Raw genomic sequence first — 23,716 nt, 5'->3', positions numbered from 1 at the left:
GCTATTTCAGACATGAGTTTTTGCCCTTACAGCGCAATATCGATATGGCTGGTGCAACAGCGCACAAACAATACACCTTGTGCATAGCCCATATGGCCAGTGATTTCAGACAGAACTGCAGTATCTGATGCTTTTGGATGAGAACAAGTTGTAGAGTCAGTTAACACTATGCCATTATAAAATTGGATTGTGGTTTATGATTATTTTCTAATAGAGATATGACTTTGATTTAAGCTTTACAGGCCAGAAATATTAGAAGCATTGCAACATGGAATTTCAATAAATGTTAAACTGTTTATCCTCTTTTCTATAGTTTTAGCTTTTGTACTTTCCAAAACATAGAGGAAAAAGATTTTTAAAAAGTGATGAAAAAAATACTGAGATTCACATGCCTTTACACGTCAATTTCTGTGTGGTTGAATCATTTTACTGTCAGTCATGTGTCGGTTGTGGTTTAACCTGCAGTTTTTTGTCTGAGTTTTCAGACCTGCAAAACAGGGAGTCTATTAGCATAATCAATACAACACCCTGACATTTTCGCTATATTTTGTGAACGCACAGCTAATTGGCCCGCTAAACCCTTGTCAAATTCTGCCTGCCACTACAGATCAGTAGGTATCAAACCATGGAGAATACAGAATGACTCAACCTGACATACACTAAAAATATATATTGGTTTTTCCCTTTTTTTGCCACAGTGAAGCACAGGCAGAGAAACTGAAGAAATGCTACCTGCTCCTACTCCTTTCCCTTCATCATTTCTGCCAGTTCCCCATTTTCTGTGTTCCTGTTTGTGCCAGTCCTTCATGTTTTTTTCCTGCTCTGCCTGCAGACAGGCCTGCAGATGTCACCAACAGTCGTTTGGTCCCTCTGTCAGGCTTTTGTCCACAAAAAGCAGACTGGCATTGAATACGCTCTGAATATTTACAATCCCCAGAGAATTATTCCTCATGATATTGGTGACCTTCTGACTCCAAAGCAATTGGGACAAAATTTCCACTTGTATATCTTTCAAGAAAAATGTAGTCTTTCATCCTATGCGGGACTTTGGCATGACACTTATCCATATCAACATATCCATTTTGGCTTAAAAATGACCCGATTCCATTTCAGCTGAGCTTTTACAACTATGGAAAATCATCAGATTGTCCACTGTTATTCGTGGCCAGTTTTGCAAATTGTTTTTAAAGTGATATAGAGTGCCTCCCTAAAATCTGAAGCTTAATAAATCACCCTAACTGTGTGTTTCATACAGGCGTGACTTTATCGAATCAAGCTTTTGGAGACAGGTTGAGATCTGTATTTGGATCTCTACTAACCAGCAAGTAAAAGCAAATGGTCCAAATGGGATGTGGACCACAGTCTCTTGGCTGATAAGCCCATCAGCCTATGAGACTTTCCACCCTCTAACCACCTAATGTGGACATTGTAGCTTTTTAGAAGGGGACCATCATTTGGCAGGTAGCTCCATGCCCTCCTGGGTTTTAATTGCACCTTAGAACACATATGCATCAACACTACAATGAGCGGGTGGAGGGAGGTTTGGAGTCTTCTCCCACCCCCATTCTCTGCGGCCTGCTGGAGCGGGAGGGCTAGTGGGAGGAGTTGGCCGTCCGACTGCGGTCTGGGGTGTGGGGCCTCCCTGCTGCTGCGGAGTCGGGGTGGTCTGCCTCTCCCCACCGCAGGGAAAAGGGTAACACCACCTGGGTCTGGGTGCAATTCCCCCCTCCAGGGGCAAGGGTACCTAGACCCGGTTTGTAGAGTATGCTTGGGGAGTGTGATTGTGTGTACAGCGTCTCTTTATGTCTGTCTCCACGTTGGTTGAGTGTGGAGTGAGTGCATATGAGAGCATGAGGGTGGGAATGGATGTTTGTGTCTGTGTGTGCCTGTATGTCTGTGTCTATATGTCAGGTTGGGTATCAGACGCCACCTCTCTGGGGACACCTCAGGCCCTCCAAGGTTTGGAGGCCTATCTCCACCCACCACCACTTCCCCTGCCGGTGGCGGACTCCCTCAGGTGTCGGTGTGTTGGTGGTTCTTTGTGTCTGGGGGTGGGCGTCCGGGTACACACCGGCTCACTCCTTGGCGGCCGCTTGTCGGGGCCTGGGGCCTGGGGCTCGCTCGGGCCCCTTTGGAGGTGGGGTGCCCCCGGCCTCTCGGCCTAGGGCTCGGTCACTCAGGCGCAGCTGGGGGCCGGCGGAGCTCACGGGCGCGTCACTGCAACTCCCCCTGACTTCTGCTCCGCGGCTGCTGGGCGAGCCCTCATCTGGGACTCTCCTCAGCTCTTACTGGGACAGTGGCGCGGCTGCCCCTCTGTTGGTCTTCCATGGTCTCTTGTGTTCTGGGGACCTCTGGATGTCTGGAGTTTTGATCTCCTCCATACCCGCTTCACACCCTGGAGGACGGGGCTGTGGCCCCCCCACACTCCCTAGCAGATCATTACATGGAGAAACCTTTGGAATGCAAGCATGCTGATCCACACAGGTATGCACACATGGGTATTCACAGACGCGGACTAAAGCTTTCTTGGCTGCTGCCTCAAAGCACACTGTGCGCTGTCTATCTTGCGTGCTGCACAATATCGTTTATTACTTAGTAAATACTGATATCTATGACTAGCTAGTTTATTGTGATGGTGCTTTGTTTTCTCTATTATTATGTTGCTCTTTGTTGTTTGCTATCTCCTCTGTTTGTTTTTGTTTGTTTGTTTGTTTGTTTTTTTTCTCTCCATACAGGTGACCCAGGAGTTTGTTTTTTTTTTTCTCTCTCTTCCCCCCCCTTCTCACCGTCTCTTCTCCCCTTTGGTTTTCTTTCTTTCTCTCCCCCTCTCTCTCTCATTCATTCCCCCTGTCCTATTTATTAAAAAAAAAAAAAAAAAAAAAAAATGACAAAGGATGAACTGAAGCTCTGCCATCACGTAATGTCGCATACTGCTGTTTCTGATGTCATTTAGAAAAAAAAAAAAAAAAAAAAAAAAAGAAGGGGACCATCATCTCTTTGCTTCAAGGATTACTGCCAAAGGTCATCTAATGAGTAACGGACAGTCACGAGCAGCATCTGAAAGAACAGCAGTATTTGACGCACTCGAATGAGCTTGCGTTGGAACACTGCGTGCATTTGTGTATGTGTGTGTGTCTACTTGTTTAAAACTCTCTGAAAGGACCAAAACATTGGCATGCTGCTATACTTGTGGGTACCAAATGCCAATCCTCACAAATTTGAAAACATGTTTGAGGGTCAGAAATTGTTTTAGGGTTAGGCTTACAATCAGGTTATAGTAAGGTTTTGGGTAAGGGGCTAGGGAAAGCATCATGACAATTCAATGTCCTCACTAAGATGTGAAAACCAGTGTGTGTGTGTGTGTGTGTGTGTGTGTGTGTGTGTGTGTGTGTGTGTGTGTGTGTGCGTGCGCGAGATAGAGATGGCATTTAGTCTCCACAGCAGATAAGGCCAAGTGAACAAGTTGGCAGAGACAGAGGAGAGACAGTGCATTTGTGTGTGTGTGTGTCACTGTGGGAGCTTGTCATGCCCAGTTGTCTATGTCCGGCAGATTTCTTCTCCCCGTGGGACACACACACACACACACACCCACGCTCACGCACTAAAATACACATGCAGTGCCCTTCTTGCTGACACTGCTTTTTAATATTTCACTACATGCAGGGCTAGCCATATGCTGCCCTGTCATACACCTGCAAACACACGCATACGCACGCAGAAATAAGAACACTTGCACGTAAGCATGCAGCACTTTTTTTTAAATATTGTATCTATGAGACATTGCTTGTCACTGAAAACCACCAAATTCAGCCCCAAACCAAAACCTTCACTGTAATCCTCAGCTATAACGGCTTAAATCTGAAACTCTTCCTATTTATAATGAGATCTGCTCTTTTACTGTCTTAGTGAGGACACGTTGGGGAAAACAAGACCCCCTACAAACAAACGCACATACAAATGCACACAAGCACAATCCTAACACCTACTGTGTCTTTTGTTTGGCTCTGCAGAAATGGCTTTTTGCTGCATTTTTCAGTTCAGTTCTTATACATACACTCAGCCCAATTACCAGCAAACCAGAGCTTGTAAACAACAGAAAAATGATTCACAAGCAGCTACTCCTGTACTCAGAGAAACAAGAAAAAAAAAATCTGGTAACCTGTCAGCTTATTTTGAGATTTTGGCAGTGGGGAGGAGGAAAAATGTCTTGAGGTCTTACCATAATTTACTGTTGTGGAAAAAGCTGAATATGATGATCAATTCAGACTCAAGTGTTTAGGATTTTGAAGCGGCTGTCCGTCAAATGCCACCATTAATTTATTTACAATCAAAACCTCTGTTTCAAGCTCTGTTTCTTGTAGGCCTGCAATATATTTGCACTTTCACTATCTCACTTTAACGTCACCATATTCACCTACCCAATCTAACCCAAAGAAGAGCAAATGTAGATTCAGAGAGTGTCTATGCTGAGTTGACCTTATCAGAAATGTTTTGGGGTTTTTTCCTGGTATTTTATCTCAATTCAAAGGAAGCTGATATTTTTCACACCCAAAAAAAAGCATTTTTTTGAAAACACACTGAAGCAGGAGACACTTGAGTACAACTGCTTATGCCTGATCAGTGGTAGTAAAGTCATCTTTTCAATCAAAACAGTTCTAGAAATGCTATTGAGGTTTACTGATGAATAAATATACAACTGCAAATGTCCTGTAGAGCGTACAGTCATCCTGTAACAATTTCACTGTGCACCAATAGCTTCTATCAAGATAATGCCTCAATTTAAAGCCTGGAGTTTAGCCTGTTGGCCAAATTTGGTCTGAATGTTTACAAACAAGATCAGAAGAATGAGCTTCTTACTGATGCTCAGAGACACTGCAATTCGATAAAATAGGGACTTATCAAACACAGCCACACCCTAAAACATACCCTAGTGGCTTGTCTATTTAATTAAATAGACGAGCAGGTAATGTTTTATTAAACGTTATTTTAATGTTTTATTAAATAAGGCTTGAAATTAGGTCACACATCAAGTGAGGTCATACACCATTTTTTCATAGACTTCTATAAAGCCAAACGTCTTCACTGCAAGAGGAATTTCCCCTTCTGGTGATTAGAAAGACTGCAATAGTGTTTCCAACACACATATCTACTTCCTTAGATATAATACAGTTCAGTTTTTTTTCAGTTGCTTAAGTAGAATTTTGAAAACATCATCCATTTTATCAAAACAAGTGCAATTAGCATAAAGACACACCCAACTAGCAGAGCAGGATTGATCTTTTCCAAAATGAAACACTTCAGTCACAGCTAAATGAACATTTAAATGACTACTGTAATCAACCTAAAATACTTTCTGCCCTAATGATTAAAGTACAAAATCACAGTCACAAAACACTACGTGAGACAAACTCTCCATATGCTCAAGAGTGTCTGTTCTGAACATCAGACCACATTTTAACACTATTAATGGCCATACCATGACATGATAAAAGCTCGCTAGTATAGTTATTAAAAAAGATAAAAGAATGAATAATGCACGTTTGTTTGTTTTTTATTAACCTATACAATATTTACTGATGTCACAGGCTATATTCTCATTCAACTTTCTTGAGATGAATCCTTGTACAGGTTCAACATCAATTTGATCACAGGCCTCTTCCGTGGCTTGCATGTGTGTAATCTGCACATAGAGCTGGAGATCATAGACTTCCCACAGCTATGCTGAGAAAACCTCTTCATTTTGGTTTAGGAAAGTGGAGTATGTTTCAAAGTAACATCCTTTTTGGGCCACATCTGGTCCGTTTTGTTTGCTGCTGTGATGACAGTGTTTAATCTGTCTATAAATGGGAGGATGAGCAGTGTTGTAAAGACCCAAGTTGACATGTGCATGATGGTTTCTGTGTGATGGCAGCACAAAGAGCAATGTTACTCCTGGCTGCTCTGGCACGTAGATGCTGATTCTTCCTCGTCTTTTAGCACATCTCCTGCTCATCTTCCGTGTCTTCCTCTAGCTTGGCTGCAACCTCCTTCACCTTGTCTGTAAACTCCTCCTCTCAGTCTCACTCCCCCTCTTCCTCTGCCTTGCATTTTTGTCAAAGACAGGTTTAAGCTCTAGGAAAGAGGCACAGGTGTGTTCACAGGATTGGTGTGTCTACAGTTAAGTAACTATATGACTGCAGACCTAGTGGCCGTGTTTAGTTGGTTCATAGGAATGGTCACTTGAAATCCAATGCTTTTAACTGGCAAGGAAAAGACACATTCCTACCTCTAACATATTTACATTTATTTAGAACTGTAAATACCCCTTTTTTTAAGACATAAGGTGACTCTGCTTTTGAGGTTGAGGAGCCCAAGTTGTGGAACTTGATTCCATTTGACCCAAGCTCTGTGGACACTTATTGATATCTTAAAAAAGAAAAACCCACCCGTGCAGGCATGCTTTTATGGTTTTATCTATACCATTTTAATTGATGCATACCTATTTCTGTATTATAAAGCAGTCCGTCGGTTTCCTCTCAAAATGCGCTATATAAATAAACCTTACTTGTTTTCGGAAAGATGTGAAGCTGACATTGTGCTTTTAGTGGTGAAAATCTGGTCTGATGTTTTGCTCACTGACTGTAAGGTTAGACTAAGACTGTAAGACTGGACCAAAGTTGCAAACTCCAGAACAGATTCAAGTGGAACAGAACACAAAGTCAACAGCACAAAGTTGGGTTCTTGGAAAACTTTGTGATATCATGCTGTCTGTGCAGATGCTTGCGAGTAGAAGTAATGTCCATATCGTCACTGTAGACCAGTGGTCTCCAACCTTTTTTGCGCCACGGACCGGTTTATGCCCGACAATATTTTTACGGACCGGCCTTTAAAGTGTCGCGGATAAATACAACAAAATAAAACTAGTACCGGTACCGAAAAAAAGAAGATTTATTCATAACACACGTGAAAAGACCCAGGAAAACTGAGTTAACGATAAAAACGCTAACAAAATAACGCTAAAAGCCAATAAAAACCCTGAAAACCATACATTTCACACCTGAGCCTCAACTTTCGCGGCCCGGTACCAAACGATTCACGGACCGGTACCGGTCCGAGGCCCGGGGGTTGGGGACCGCTGCTGTAGACAACTCCACCATTTTCCTACTCCAGCACACAAACTGAAATCAGCTTTGTAGCGCAAGTGCTTAATGAGTAAAAAAACATATTTATTTGATGAGTAAAAGTAACAACAAATGTAACTGTAATCTAATTACTGAATTTAGTATAGTAACAAACTGCATTACTCTTTTACAGAAAAATGTAATGTGATTATGTTATTAATGTGTAACGCATTATACCCAACACTCTTTTGCTTTATTGATATAATTTGCTTGTGTTTCATGTGCTTTGTGCTCTCGTCTTTATTTGTCATCCTATATGAGTGGATTCTTTCTACAATCAGTCCCATGTGTATATTCTTGTCTTTCCCTTTGTCAAGATGTTATTTTCTGCTTCCATGTCTTCCCAGTGTCTCTATTGCTCCCATTTGCACTTTTTCAGTCCCCGCTTTGTCTTCATTTTTGTACTTTATTACGACTGATGCAAAGTCAAATTATGACAAAGGCTCATTTTTTGTTATTTTTATCCGCCTTGGTGTCCCGCATTCAAATCTCTCCTGATCCCTGACAAATCGAGATAAAATGATTAGAGTGCTACATTCTCCTTAGCAATGATGCTCTCATTTTGTCAATCAGTACATTCCTTTCCATTAGTTTTTTCCTTCTCAAAAATTGCAAATTCAATCTCTCCTGCCAGCTGCACATTTATTAAGTAATTCATGAAATATTTAAAGTTCATGAAAATCTACCTGATTAAAAAGATCTTTTTTTTTGTTCCATTTTTAAAGTTCAATAAATCCACTATTTTTCTATATTCAGTGTGTAATCGTTTTAAATAACCATGCTCTCAGTCTTGATTAAAATTAATGAAGCTTATGCGTTAGTTCAATAAGGAAGATCTATATTCACTCTTCTCTCTGCATTCCTGGGTGTTCAGGCTGTGAGTCTATTTCTTATATCACTTCCGCTTTGCCAACTTTATTCTTTATTCTTTAGTCATCACTCCAGTCCAATCATTTTCTTGTTCACCTTCTGCGACCCAATTAGCCTTTGTCCAGTGTGCTTTAAATCTCATTGCTCTTCTGCCATTTTGCTTTTCAGACTCTCATTTATAGGAACTCTGTCCTCACTATCTCTGCCTCATCCTGGCCAGATAGAGATCCTCATCCAAATCTCCACCTGCTTCATCTCTGCTACCTTCAGCATCTAAACTCAAGGGTCTCTGTCCTGCTTCCTACCACCATTGTGCTCTCCACTCTGCTGTACAGCTTGCCAAACAGCTTTTTACTCAAACTTTATATTTCCATAAATTATGTTTAGTTCCTTCCTTCTTGAACTGATTTTGTTTTGTTGCCAAATTAGAACGGCCCTACCACCAGGGTCAGCAAATCATTGTTGTGGCAGTTCTACGATGTCATTTAGCTGCCTCTCCAGTAAATTGGCTAGACCGCCTCTCCACCATCTTGAAATGTTAGTGACAGTAGTCCTTGTTCTCCTCTGGAGATTGAGCCCAGGGGAGCATGCATACAGGTAGCAATTTGCTTGCTGCACATCGCTTTGGAGCTGACGGTTGGTCGTTAGACGATCCAAGCTCCCTAGGCTTTGGTTGCCCACCGGGTACTCTGTCATATGTCAATCAACAGTATCCTCTCTCTCTCGTTGGTAGTCACTTTAATTGTTCACCTTGAAGTTAAAAAAAGAAAATCCGTCATTGACTTTCTATGGTCCCTGGGGGGTGCGTCATTGCTAGTCACTGTCTGTGTGGACACACCGTAAGGAGGTGAAGAACTACACTACATAAAGGCTAAAGAAGGAAAAAAGACCACTAACTGCAATCCATGATTCAGATTCTACTAGAGAAAAACCTGATTTTAAAAAAATCCATAATTTATTTTTTTACGATTAGTGTCACCTAGTCTGAGCAAATCAATCCTCCTTATAATGATGAATAATAGCCAGAAAAGTTAGAATATCATGACTATTCAACTAGGATTAAAGACTGTGTGCTAATGGAATATGCTTCCTTAAAAACTGAAATATGTGCTCTTTAAATATGAATTTCTTTGAATGAATATAAAGCCTCCAATTCTGAGTAAACCACTTCAGACATACTCAGTAAACAGTTCCATGTACATGCACATGGGCTTACAAGTAAGAAGAAAAGAGAAATCAATGAAAATGTACTTTAAACTTGAAGTGGTAGAAAGACTCAAAGAAAACAAGATGAGAATCAGGACTCATGTCTGATGCCAAGAGGAAATACTGCTCATCTAAAGCTAAAATTGGCCTTACCAGAAGTGCTAACGCTGGAACTAAAAGTTTGGAGCTCATGAGCCAGTTCTGATATTTTTTTTCTAGGCTAAATGAATTATTGATATGAGGTCATGGCAGTATGAGATTATACTAAGAGATGGTGGAGAATCAGGGAGCTTAAAACAGAATACCAAAGCTAGAGAGTGTCTATAAGATGTATGTTTGTGCTAGTTGGGAGGTGAACCTTTCTCCACTCTGCTTCACTCTGTGTAAAACAAATTAAAACATTCAAACAATTTCTGTGTTTTTCCTTCTGATTTACTCACATAAATCTGACCAAGTGGATTCAGTGTTTGCGCAATGAGACTGTGTTGACTGTCCTTAAAGAAATTACAGTTACCCTGCTCTTATGTAGATGCTGTCAACAGCAATTACAGATATGAATATATAATTGATTTTTAAAAATTGATTTGAAATTGGGAAGATTAATATTCAATTGTGGGAGGAGATGAAAGGAGCTTAAAACGCCAAGCCTGGTTACCACCAGAAAAATAGTGTTGCTGTGATAAAACGGTGCTGCTGGGGGCAGTTATTGGAGCACTACCTACCCACAATACTCGATTTAGTGAGGATTTTGTTGCTTTGAGGAGAGATTAGTTAATGAATGAGCTTTCCTCTCCTCAGGAACTCTCTGCAGGAGGGGGAGATACAGGAGAGGTGGAGGAAGATCTCAGCCTGGGCGTCTATTGTCTCATGTAGTCTGGAAGATGAGTGGATGGTGGGGTGGGTGCAGTTTTCTCTGTGGTGGGGTTGGGTGGGGCTGCTGTGCTGGGCCCCGGTCTGGATGGGCCTGGGCCCCCTTTCCCTGGCGGGTCGCGGCGTATGGGAGTGCCTACTGGGGTCAGCGGGGGAGCTGGCCCCAGGGAGGGGTCACCTGCCCCTCCCTTCCTTCCCTCCCCATCTCCAGCTGCCTCCCTCTTCCCGCTCCACCACAACCACCCACACATGCAGGGCCTTGGAGTAGGGGTATGTCACCAGGGTGCAGAGGAGGCTACCCCCCCCCCCCCCCCCTCTGTCCCCTTCTGGCTGCCTCTGCCTCAATTTTATCCCACAACTTAGACATTCACATTACTCACACTCTCATTACACATACATATAGGATCTTGGGGGTGGGCACGATACACGGAATCCAAAGTACCATCAGGGTGTACACCCCACCCCTGGCGTCGTTGCCCACCTCTCAATTTTAAATACACGTAGACATTGAGGGCCAGCAGGAGGGACCATGCGCTTACCTGCTGCTCTCTGGCAGGTAGCTCCATGCCCTCCTGGGTTTTAAATGCACCTTAAAACACACATGCATCAACATTACAATGAGCGGGTGGAGGGAGGTTTGGAGTCTTCTCTCACCCCCGTTCTCTGCGGCCTGCTGGAGCGGGGGGGCTAGGAGGAGTTGGCCGTCCGACTGCGGTCTGGAGTGTGGGGCCTCTCTGCTGCTGCGGAGTCGGGGCGGTCTGCCTCTCCCCACCGCAGGGAAAAGGGTAACACCACCTGGGTCTGGGTGCAGTTCCCCCCTCCAGGGGCGGGGGCACCTAGACCCGGTTTGTAGAGTACGCTTGGGGAGTGTGATCGTGTGTACAACATCTCTTTATGTCTGTCTCCACGTTGGTTGAGTGTGGAGTAAGTGCATATGAGAGCATGAGGGTGGGAATGGATGTTTGTATCTGTGTGTGCCTGTATGTCTGTGTCTATATGTCAGGTTGGGTGTCAGGCGCCACCTCTCTGGGGACATCTCAGGCCCTCCAAGGTTTGGAGGCCTATCTCCACCCACCACCACTTCCCCTGCCAGTGGCGGACTCCCTCAGGTGTCGGTGCGTTGGTGGTTCTTTGTGTCTGGGGGTGGGCGTCCGGGTACACACTGGCTCACTCCTTGGTGGCCGCTTATCGGGGCCTGGAGCCTGGGGCTCGCTCGGGCCACTTCGGAGGTGGGGTGCCCCCGGCCTCTCGGCCTGGGGCTCGGTCACTCAGGCACAGCTGGCTGCCGGCGGAGCTCACGGGCGCGTCACTGCAACTCCCCCTGGCTTCTGCTCCGCGGCTGCTGAGTGAGCCCTCATCTGGGACTCTCCTCAGCTCTTACTGGGACAGTGGCGCGGCTGCCCCTCTGTTGGTCTTCCTTGGTCTCTTGTGTTCTGGGAGCCTCTGGATGTCTGGAGCTTTGATCTCCTCCATACCTGCTTCATACCCTGGAGGACGGGGCTGTGGCTCCCCACACCCTCTAGCAGATCGTTACATGGAGAAACCTTTGGAATGCAAGCATGCTGATCCACACAGGTATGCACACAGGTGTACACAGGGGTATTCACAGACGCGGACTACAGCTTTCTTGGCTGCTGCCTCAAAGCACGCTGTCTATCTTGCGTGCTGCACAATATCGTTTATTATTTAGTATCTACTGCTAGCTAGTTTATTGTGATGGTGCCGTTCTTTTTTTTTTTATTATGTTGCTCTTTGTTGTTTGCTTTCTCTTCTGTTTTTTTTCTCCATACAGGTGACCCAGGTGTTTTTTTGTTTTTTTTTTGTTTGTTTTTTTGTTTGTTTGTTTTTTTTTTCTCTTTCTTCCCCCCTTCTCATCGTCTCTTCTCCCCTTTGGTTTTCTTTCTCTCCCTCTCTTTCTTTCATTCTTTCTCCCTGTCCTATCTCCCAATCATGTCTGTCCCGTTTGTAGCATCTGAAAATAAAATAAATTCATAATTATAATAAAGGTCAATCAAATGGACCAATATGGCAAGGCCATGATGATCCACTTGGTAAAATAAATCTGCTTGGCATCTTTCTTGGCCTTAAGACAACAATTCTGATGGCTAAAGATCCAAACGGGACAAAAAAAAAAAAAAAAGTCGCTCTTGTTTTAAATCAGTGATCTGATAGAAATCCTTCCTATAGCTAAATTTAAAGAGGAGAACTGGGAAAGGGTCTCTAGCAAAAAAAAAAAAAAAAAGAATGATTTCCCCAAAATATTTAGAGAACATATGTGGACAGATATCAGCTAAATAACTAAAGGCACTTGGTTTATTTATATCTTTATATTTACACAAACTTGTGAGCATTAACAGTGGACATACCTTAATTACATTAACAGCTGTTTGTGTTTAAAACATCATATAAACATACAATTCCTGCCATGGTCCACAGATCTGATCTGTGCTTTTCCTGGTTTGCTGGTTTGTTTCAACGTCATTTTAAGTTTTGGATAAATGTTTTTATTTCCTTATTATTCTTTTGTGACATCACATTACAAAGTCTCTGCTGAGTTTAGTTTGTGCTCTTCCTAGCAGATGAGTCTAGTTCTAGGCATTTTCTGGTTCATTTTCATTTGTTGTTTTTAAGCAGACTGCTCTGTCTTGTTCGTTCCCTTTGTGTTGCCTTGTTTTGTGCATTTTGCTAAGGATTAGTGTTCATGTTAGTACTAGTTTCCTTTGGTGAGTTCTTGTTTAATTTTTATTCAGTATTCCCCTGTGTTTTTTATTCCTCTTGAGTAATTAGTCCTTTATGTGTACATATACGACTGTGTTTCCTTTTGTCCTTTGTTGCGTCCTCTGCTTAATTCAGTCTGTGCTATAAATTATTCCTGGACTTAGAGAAGAATGTGTATCTGGACTTGTGGTATAATTTTGGGTGTGGGGTCTTTGCTATATTTTTGGGATGGATTTCAGTATTAAAGTTTTGCCTTCTGTTCTGAACTCCTGTTGAGTTGTACACTTTGGGTCTTCAACACTGTGACAATTCCCCATTGCTTTGACCAATGTGAAGGTCATTTTAGACCTGGAATAATTCAACAACAACTCCGTGGTAAAGATGGCAACCCCTCTCAGCTCGAGAGAGTGCCATCCAGTTTGGAAACACTTTGGATTTTGATCAGTAAACAGCAGAAATGTAACATTGCTGACTGAATAATGATGAAGCTAGTGGCAAAAGCTTCATGCACTGCAAGTCCCTGATAATTTGATTTCCAAGTTTCTTGTTGAGTAAAAAAAATTGTTGTTTTTCAAAGCAGGGGTTTTACAACCCAGTGGTTTTAAAACATTTTAAAAAATATTGTTGCCCAAGGCACACCGGAAGGCAAGACAAACATTATGCCATATTGCTCTAATAGTATCACGCAGTTGCTGCAGATCTAGCAGCTGAACATCTATGGTGCAAACCTCCTGTTCTACCACAGCCCAAAGGAGCTTTATTAGAGTTGGATCTGAGCTCACTTTGGTTACAGTGAAACCGTTCAGTCATGTTAAGGAAACCAATTTAAGATTACTTGAGCTTTATGACATGGCGTGTTATCCTGCCGGAACAGCCATCAGAAACAACATTTCTCAGGTAGGCTGTGGCGGTTAGATAATCCTCAGATGATACCCAAAGGACCGAAAGTATGCTAAGAAAATATCCCTAACCATTATACCCCCAGTACCCTTGAACATTCATACAAGGCAGATGGATCCATGCTTCTATTTTTTGTATAGATTCTAACTCTTTCATTTAAATCTGTTTTTAGAAGTAGAAACTCATGACCAGGCAACACTTTTCCAATCTTCTGGACTCCAATTTTCTAAGCCCACGTGAATTATAGTCTCAATTTCCTGTTGTTATTTGACAGACTCTTCTGCTTAACTTGGTTGTAAGAATTTGAGTTTCTTTTGCATTCTTATTAATTCAAAGCAGCCGGGTATTCCTCCTCTGACCTCAACAAGGCATTTAGGCTGAGGGAATTGTGGCTAACTGGATAGTTGATCTTTTTGGGACAATTTTCTATCAAGCCTAGACATTTTTATCTCAAAAGATCAGGAGTTTTGGAAGCACTCATTCTGGCACCAAATATCATTACATTTTAAAAATCAGTTAAATCACCTTTCTTTACTGTTCTGATAGTCAGTTTGAATTTCACCAGATCATTTTGCACTTGTCTCCATGTCTAAATGCCTCGAGATGCTATTATGCGATTGGCTTAGTTTTTGCTTTGAAGAGCAATTCATTAAGTGTATCAGTGATAGCACAATATATGTTTGCTTCAAAATCTCAAAGCACACCTCTTTGCCTCGGCAATCTGACTTTACCTAATTATTTCATTTATTTTGTAATATGTATGTTACAGCTTCTAATAGGCATGTTTATGTTGAAATACACGTACCTGTAGAAAGAGTAATGTCTCATTCAGTAATGCTTCTGCAAAACACAAACAGTGGAGCTCTTGTTACTTTCAAGAGGCATGTTGTTCATAATGTAATATATCCATGTAGTATATCCCCAGACCTGTGCTGAACACATCTGGGGATGTAGATGATATTGAATTTTCTACCTTAGTGCCTTCCTTGAATTATACAGTTTAAGAAAACACTGACAACAAAGAAGTCAAGATTTGTATGAAAAGATAAAAAGTCAAAATAATTGTGTAAAAGTCAGATGAGGAGCATGTTTGGACACGCGAGACAAAGCAGGAAGGCACAATTGGTACTGGTGTATCAAACAGTTTGAGACCATTTCAAATATTCGAAATTTATATGCACTAAAAAAAATCAATATTTTCAACAACATCGAACTGTAGTTTGTACATAAGCTTCCAACTGGGAGAAGATTTGGTGCGTGAAAGTGTGTTTGTCAGTGGAGTAGAGTGTGGAGGCAGTGTAGGAGGTAGACAGATGTTTGGATATAAGCATAGAAACCTTTAGGAAGCAGTCATCCATTTGTGCCCATAGATTTCCAAGTATAATTTCATCATATTCACATGACTTGACTGGACAAAATCCTGCACTTTAGTCAATGTATGCAGAAAAATTCCTGCATGAAGGGCTGCAAAGTTAATTTTGTTTTGGGTTTTCTTTCAGTTTATCTGGTCTGGAACATTGAATTTCATAACCTCTAAGTGAGCACTTAGGGGCTTTCCACTCTAAATCAAGACCAGCTGAACAAATATTTCATCTGAATTACTTCTTAATACATAATTTGGATCCATAAAAACTTATTTCAACAGTCTTTCTTCTAACCACAGTTTGAAATCTTTAAACATAAATCAGAAGCAGAGCTCTGAGTGATGAATTTGTTAACATTATTTAAAGAGAAGCACACCTTTACTTCCACAGTGGTGTTGATAGAGAGAGTCTTGAATGCAGCCTATTTAAAAGGTAATTTGAATGGTTGAATGTGTCTAAAATCAATGATTTAAAAAGATTGGTGTCTTTTGAGAAGAAAACACATAAAGCTGCAGTGGAATAATTCTGAATGTTAGCTTCAGTATGCCATTTAAAGTTCAAAATGCATAATATCTGTATTTATTTAAAACATGAATTAAAGCATATTTAAATTAATTGTACTCGTTTCTTTTACGCATGTCTGTTTAAAATATTTCACTTTATGTGGTTCTAGCACAACTTTTGTTTCTTTGTCATTTGCTATTAGCTTCTTATGGTCAACTTTTACAGTGCTCAATCCACTTTTGTACTTGAAGTTCAAATTTTATGCTTTGTGACCATAATATCCACTTTTTTTTATAGTGCACCTCTGCAAATGTCACAGAAGATATAATAATGGGCTTACTAAGCCATAGAGGAAATGTACCGCATTGCTGCATTTGAGGGTGCAACTGTTTCAAATCAGTTAATCACTAGGGCTACGAAATTTTAGAAAGCAGTGAAAGGGGTCAATTACCTAATATTGTAAAGTGGAAGTTAAGTTTTTATACAGCTATCTTCTAAAGAGTTTAAAAACCAAATATTCAGTTTACTTTTACATAAGATAATGAAGAAGTATGGTCTGATCCTGTCACGGCGGTGGAACGGACTCAGGCGCAGACTGAGAAGGCACGGTTCAAACAGATCTTTATTAATCACACTGGTGCCCTATATATATACATGTGAAGCAAAACAACAAACTGGCCAAACTAGGCTGGCCAGGGAGGCACAGGGACCATGATAGATCCTTTGTTGAGAAGTACTTACATGCTTCATCCATTACATTTTGATGGAACTGGTGGTAAAATTATATTAGAAATTGAAGTGGTTAAAGTGAAAGGTGGTCTTACAAAGTGCATTACTGCGAAACCAGAGCCTGAGAGGTGCACTGTAAAGTTACCCTGACACAGCAGGGTAACGTTAACCCAAGGTGTCACAATAGTGGTTCAATACTGGGCTGCCTGGTCAAGGTAACTTGATGGGCTGTGCACCTATCCCTCTCTATGCATGGCAAGAGACTGTGGAAAGAAGCTGTTTAAAACCTTCTCAAAGAAAAATATTGACTAGAGCAGTGGGGGCTGCTTTTCTGTATTAAAGCACTTGTTGACCTTCTAAGATTTCTAAGGCCTCTGTCACACATGCCTAGAGAGTGGTTAGTGACAGCCTGGCAACTATGGGTTGCTAAGGAAAAATGTGTATTCCCTGGCAGCCACAAGACAGAATTGGTTGCAAAGAGGCATATTGTGCTTTGTGTTAGCAGAGCTTTGATTGCTAACAAACTGGTAGCAACAAGTTTGGATAGAAGACACCAACTTGTTGGCAAACAGTAGCCAATTACTACCTGAGCCAACATGGACTTTGCTTCATTTTGGTTGAAGTGACAAAGCTCAACTTTTCCTTTGAAGGTGAATGGGCTCCTTTTCCAGTTTCTGTTGCAATTTTTATTGTTTCTGTGGCGGGGCATGGTCTGCGGTGCTGTGCAGGGAAGGCGGACGCCCCTGTACGACACCCTCAATCATGCTCTGCCAATTTAAATATTGTACTGGGTTCTGTGTTGGGTTGTTGTTGGTGATGTGTGCAGCTGGCAGCAGGAGAGCTGCGGCCATTCGTGTGGGTTTAACAGCAATGGTGAAATAATAATAAAGTATGCTGAAAAGCATGTATGTGTCGCCAGTTCTGCCATGGTTATATGGCAGTTTCACTAAGGACTTGTGTGACTAAGACCTAAACCTCTTCAGTGGTTTCATTTTTATTTCATATTTGTTCTTTACTTGTTTCACGATCATTTAACCAAACCAGGGTCACAACTGAAACAAGAAAAGCTTGTTTGTCTCACTCAAGATGAGAAACTACCTAACATATCGATATGATATGCCTTAAAGTCATTTTGAAAAGAATCAGAATACTTTATTTATCCCCAAGGAAATTATGTGGTTACAGTTGCTCCAAGACAATAACAGTAACAAACTGAACTAAATTAAATAATTAAATATATCACAAAATTACAAAATATAAAAATTAGCTCTAATATATATAAATAGCTCAATTATTAACCCACAGTATTACAAAGATTAAATATATATGGTTGACATTTTAGTCTACACTGCAAAACTTTGTTATTTTTTCTGTAGAAGGTGTAACTATTGCATTGTGTACTGTGCATTAGTGCATTTGGGTGATGTCCTGTCTCTGGCCAGCATGTCATGGAGTGGGTGGGAGGTATTGTCCAGCATTGTCCTTATCTTGGACAACATCAGCCTCTCTGACACCACTTTAAGAGAATAGAGAAAATAGAGAGAAAAGAGAGAAAAGAGAGAATAGAGAGAATAGACACGACTGCAGCTCTTCCTGTAGAGTGCAGTGGTGTTTTTAGTGCTGTTGTTGAGCCGATATTAAAAAAGAGCAGTTTGGATCCAACTCAGCTTAGGAATTATAGGCCTATCTCTAAGCTTCCATTATTATCAAAAATTCTGGAAAAAGTAGTTGCAGATCAACTTACCACGTTTTTAGAAAAACATGAAATTTATGACAAATTTCAGTCAGGTTTCCGTAAAAGTCACTCAACAGAAACCGCATTACTTAAAGTCTCTAGAGACTTTATGATGTCAGCTGACTCCGGAGCATCCTTGGTTATGGTTTTGTTGGACTTGACATCTGCCTTTGACACCATTGATCATACCATCCTGATTAAAAGGCTCCAGGACGTAGTTGGTGTGTCCGGTCTGGCTTTGAAGTGGTTTCAGTCATACCTCTCCAACAGATCTTTTAGTGTTTTTGCGAATCGGTTTATGTCACATTCTAAAGATCTGACATGTGGGGTACCGCAGGGTTCAGTCCTGGGTCCTATTCTTTTCCTTTTGTACATGTTACCTCTAGGACTTATAATTAGGCAGTTCCCTGAGGTGTCTTATCACTTCTATGCTGATGATATTCAGCTCTATTGCTCATTTAAGCCGATGGAAGCCGATGTTTAGCTTCCATTGAACAGTGGCTTGGTGACAACTACTTACGGTTGAACTCTGAGAAGTCAGGAACATTAATTATTGCCCCCGACAACCAGATATCTCTAATGAAACGGCATCTTGGTTCTCTTGGCTCATCTGTTCACCTGTGCCTCAGGTACCTTGGTGTGATGTTTGATTCTGCCATGTCCCTAGAGCAACACTCTCGCCAGTTAATTAGGAACTGCCTTTTTCAGCTAAGAAACATCTCCAAACTGCGAACTTTGCTGTCTAAGTCTGAGTTAGAAATGGTTATTCATGCTTTTATTTCTTCTCGCTTAGATTATTGTAACAGCCTTTTTCTTTGTTTGAGCAAAAGGAATCTTGACCATCTCCAGTTAGTCCAGAATGCTGCTGCAAGGCTTTTAACTAAGACACGAAAAAGAGAGCACATTACACCAGTGTTACGTTCATTACACTGGCTTCCAGTACATTTCAGAATTCATTTTAAAATTTTGGTACTGACTTTTAAAGCTTTGAATTGTGATGCCCCTGCTTACATTTCTGATCTTTTAGAACCCCACGCTCCCTCTCACAGCCTGAGATCTTCTAATCAAAGGCTGTTGGTAGTCCCTCGAACATATTTTAAACCCAGAGGTGATAGATCTTTTAGAGCGGTGGCCCCCAGGTTGTGGAATGCTCTCCCTCCATCATTACGTTGCCTTGATTGTATTTATTCTTTTAAAAAGCAACTTAAGACTCATTTATTTAGATTGGCTTTTAATTAGATTTGTGCTGTATGTTTTATTATTAATGTATTTTATGTATTTCTGTTTTATATTACTGTGAAGCACTTTATGGTTTTTATCCTGTGAAAAGTGCTATATAAATAAATTGATTTGATTTGATTTAACCCAGTGCAGTTTATGTGTACTCTGAGGTAGTTACAGTCCTAAGCATGTTAAGTCTTCCACACAGTTTGCTTTTGTCAGTTTTCTCCCCTACCTGGGGCTACAGCAGCTGTGTTGCTTGTAGTCTATATTACATTTTGACTTCAAGGTACATCTTTAAGTATAGTTCATTCTTTGTGTGAAAAACATGCATATCTACACCTGTCCAATTTTGCAGCTGGTCATGTGGTGAAAACATTCCTATTTTAGGTCAGTGTAGCTGCATTCAAAATGCACAGACTTGGTCAAAAACCAAGTGAGTCAGAAGCTGTTTTCTCATAACTTCCATATGCAGTCACACAAGTCATCCCCTTCTGCTGGCTTTTAGAAGGAATGCAATAAGGCTTCACTTTTCAGACTTTTTTCATAGTCTATATACAGTCCATAGAAAACTTGGGTTGACTTAAAGAGTTCATAAACACCATCATGAGGCTGTTTAAAATAATTGTCAGGCTTAGTAAAGCCAGATATTCTGGGGATGTTAAACTTGTTTTGCAGTGTAGACTCCCTTGAGTTTCTAACCAGACTCCCATCTGTAGTTTGTTTACCTTTGAAGACAAATTCATGTGAACATTTATTTGGACAATCCTATAAAAAAAAGTTTTTCAATAAATTTTCAGTGACATGCATTTCTGGTGTGCTGACAGATGGTTCATCCCAATACCTGCTCGGTATCTTTCTGAAAATGACTCCCTATGAGTGTCATTTATCCACAATCTTTCTGCAACAGTCTTCCATTAATATGCTTCATGCATAGCTAAGTAACCCGAAAGCTTCTCAAACTACATCTTGTTTTTCCCCTTAGGCACTCTTGTCATTCATTGATCTGATTGGTGGAAGTCAGACCGCAGTAGACGGTGCTAGACATATGGATCATCCAATTGTGTTTTTTAATACTGCCAGCCCTTTTCTAAACAGTTTACAAGGACGCTTCCGATATGGATCTGAGTAATAAAGCTTCCAGGGCATCAGATTAGTTTAAGACAAGAAAAGCACTTTGGTTAAAGCCAGGAAAAGAACCTTATTTACATTAAATATTAATCTTGTTGCTTTTTCTTTATTAAATCAAACCATGATCTTTCTTTAACCCCAATGAGCTGCTGTCAGTGCCTCATTATAACCATGAAATCTTTAAAAACTGCAGATACTTTACTTGGAAATCACAAAATTTTTATTTCTATGATCCTCCAATGTGTTCAGCATCAATACTTGGTTTGCCAATTAACATTTTCTCTTACTGGTCCTGCTGCTTTTATATTAAAATATTTTCAAGAAAACACAACTGATTGATTGATGAGTCTAAATTGCCTCTGGTGTCAAAATGAGCCTTAACAGCTGTCTGTCAGCCATTAAGAAAATAAACTTTTCAGGTGCATCCTATCCAACAAATGCTACAAAGGAATTGGCATGGATGGACAGTTGTGGTTCTCATCTCCATAAATCCAACTAGTTCTCATCACATGCTCGACTGTTGAACACTCACTATCATAATCCTTCATGTGTAGCACAGTGTGGGGGGAAAAAAATCAGAAAAGCAGGGCTGAGCAGTGCTGATAGTGTTATTAAAATGATGAAAAAAAACCAGAGGTTCAAAACATAACTCACAAACAAGAATTAAAATAACAAAGACTGCAAATGTAACTTGGCAGCATTAACAGCCCATTTATCGAGCGCTCATACACAGTGCCTGCTCTGCATCTTTGACTGATGGCTGTAGAAATGATGGTGAAAGGAATCAGAAAACTCCCAGCTCTTCTCTGCGAGGCCAAATAAATCATGCAGTCACAGTAAATGACACAAGCTTGTCATACAGTTGACTCCAGTTGGAGAGTTTGCCTCCTGTCATGTGCATTTAATCTGATTTTATTTTTATGTTGCTCTCTAATAGCAATGCAACATTGTAAGTGAGTCACCACCAAGGGAGACAATAACAATAATGCCTCCCTCTGGCTCTTGGTGTGACAGTATTGCCTCCCATCGAGCTGCACTGTTTTCACCCTGCTTAAAATTCAAACATTCTGTCTTGACATACCAGACGCTTTTATTGAAGTGTTAATAAAATTCAAATCAATTTTTTGTCTGGGTTTCTTGTGGCTGTTGTTGTTTTTATTAGAGGACTCTAAAAAGTCTTTGCCAATAAAGTAAAAGAAAAAAGTGGAGATATATATATATATATATATATATATATAGTTGTTAAGAGTGTGAATTAAGTGAACTTGTGCCAACTGCAAGTTACTGCAGGGGTTTTTCCTTTTTGTTTTCCTTTAAATTTGGCTTTGCATGATTCACAGTTCACAATAATCCTTTTTATCTTCTGCTGGACCTTGGTGCAGCCTCTGTCTGAACCTTTTTTGATTTAAATTTCTACAGATTGGCTGCCCCTTGAGTTTGAACAGCAGGTGTGAAGCTTCTGCGCTCACAGCAAAAAACTATATGCCTGAGATCACCATACTGGGGATATCCACCCATTGACATTGCTGAGATCTAAGAGTAGAAAGAACTGAAATCTAAAATCTAAAGGGCTCACAGGGGTTCCTTGTACATTTGCTGACCTTCTTATTTGAAATTTTAAGTGAAAGCCTAACTCTTTCCAACTCAAGAATATTTTTATTTTTAAATGACAGAAGCACAAGTTCTTTCTTTTGTTATTTTTATTGCTACATCACATTGACATTGGCGCAACCGAGGTTTATGTCCTGCCCCGGGAGTACACCAGGTGTGCATCTCAGATACAGGTTTGTAACTTTTTTTTCCAAAGCTTGAAATCACGTCAGGGGTGTTTCAGAAACACAGGGCTTTTACTTCGAAAGCTGGACAGATTGTCTAACTGTTCTCGTTTCTAACTTCATGCCTACTTCTTCTACTCAGTTCAGCTTGACACTTCTACAAAACAGCCTGTGGCACATGTTGTAATTGGAGGCTCTGTCTTGAGTGGGTACAGAGATGACTTTCATATAGAGGTTATCCAAAATCCAACCTAAATGATGTGAGATCTCAGCTTCAGAAGGAACTAGGTGTCATGGCCGGGCAGCCGGTGTGTTTGCAAAGCAGACCCAAAAGCAGACACGTAGGAGAGGAAACTAAGTATAACAAAAAGCAAGCCATTTATTTAGGCTGATAAAAAAAAATAGCAAACCAAGGCGAGACAAAACAAAGACGAAACTAAACTAAAACTAACTATGAAAATGAGGTCAAGAGACAAGAATATGAAACTGAGCAGGAACATGCAAAAACATGACTGAAACAATCCGTGCATGAGCATCCTATGCCATCGAAAACGAGACTCTGTTAGCATGACTTGACATGAAGACAACAGACGACCTGAAAAAGAACACAACGAGACAGAGGACTTAAACACACAGAAGAGTAATGAGCGAATTGGAAACACCTGGGGAGACACATCTTGGGCTAATCTGACATAATGATACAAAGGAAGCAATACAGAATACACTGACATAAGACACAGACTTTCAAAGTAAAACAGGAAACACACGAACACAGAGTCAAGGAAAAACATAGACACCTGAAACGTGAGCAGGAAAGCACAAAGTAGATCTAACATGGAGCACAGAGAAGGCACATAAACAAAACCTAAAGACTAGAAATCAAGAAATACTAGAGAACTCAAGGAGCTAGAAATACAAAATAGAAACCAAAACACTAGCAGTGATAAACCATAATGACATCAAAGATTAACAATAACACAAAACACAGGGTCTCAGACACAGCCCCTGACACCAGGCCTCAGGTACATGCGAAGGAGGGGCACTGTGCACCTTTACCCCATAACAGGTATTCACACATCGTGCAGTTGTTATATAGCCAGAAAATATTGACAGAGGCTTTTTTCTGCTGTAAAACTGGACATTTACAGGGCAGGGATAGCTCAGTAGGTAAAGTGGTCGCCCCATGATCGGAAGGTCGGCGGTTCGAATCCACTTAACGGCTACCCTGAGGTACCCCTGAGCAAGGTACCGTCCCTACACACTGCTCCCCGGGCGCCTGCTTAGTGGGCTGCCCACTGCTTCACTGAGTGAATGGGTCAAATGCAGAGAAAAACAAGTAATTTCCCCATGGGGATCAATAAAGTATCCATTATTATTATTTTGTCTCCAGGCATTAACTGGCTTTGAAAGCCGGCCTCAAGTGGCCACTCCAGTTATAATTATTTGTAATTTAAAATTTCACATCTCCATTTACTGTTTTAAGGACTTCTACATCCACCATGATAACACTCTTGAAACTTGATGAATCGAATT

Source organism: Aulonocara stuartgranti (genome assembly GCF_965226115.1).
Source record: "Aulonocara stuartgranti genome assembly, chromosome: 13".
Classification (NCBI taxonomy): domain Eukaryota; kingdom Metazoa; phylum Chordata; class Actinopteri; order Cichliformes; family Cichlidae; genus Aulonocara; species Aulonocara stuartgranti.
This window is presented reverse-complemented; position numbering follows the sequence as displayed.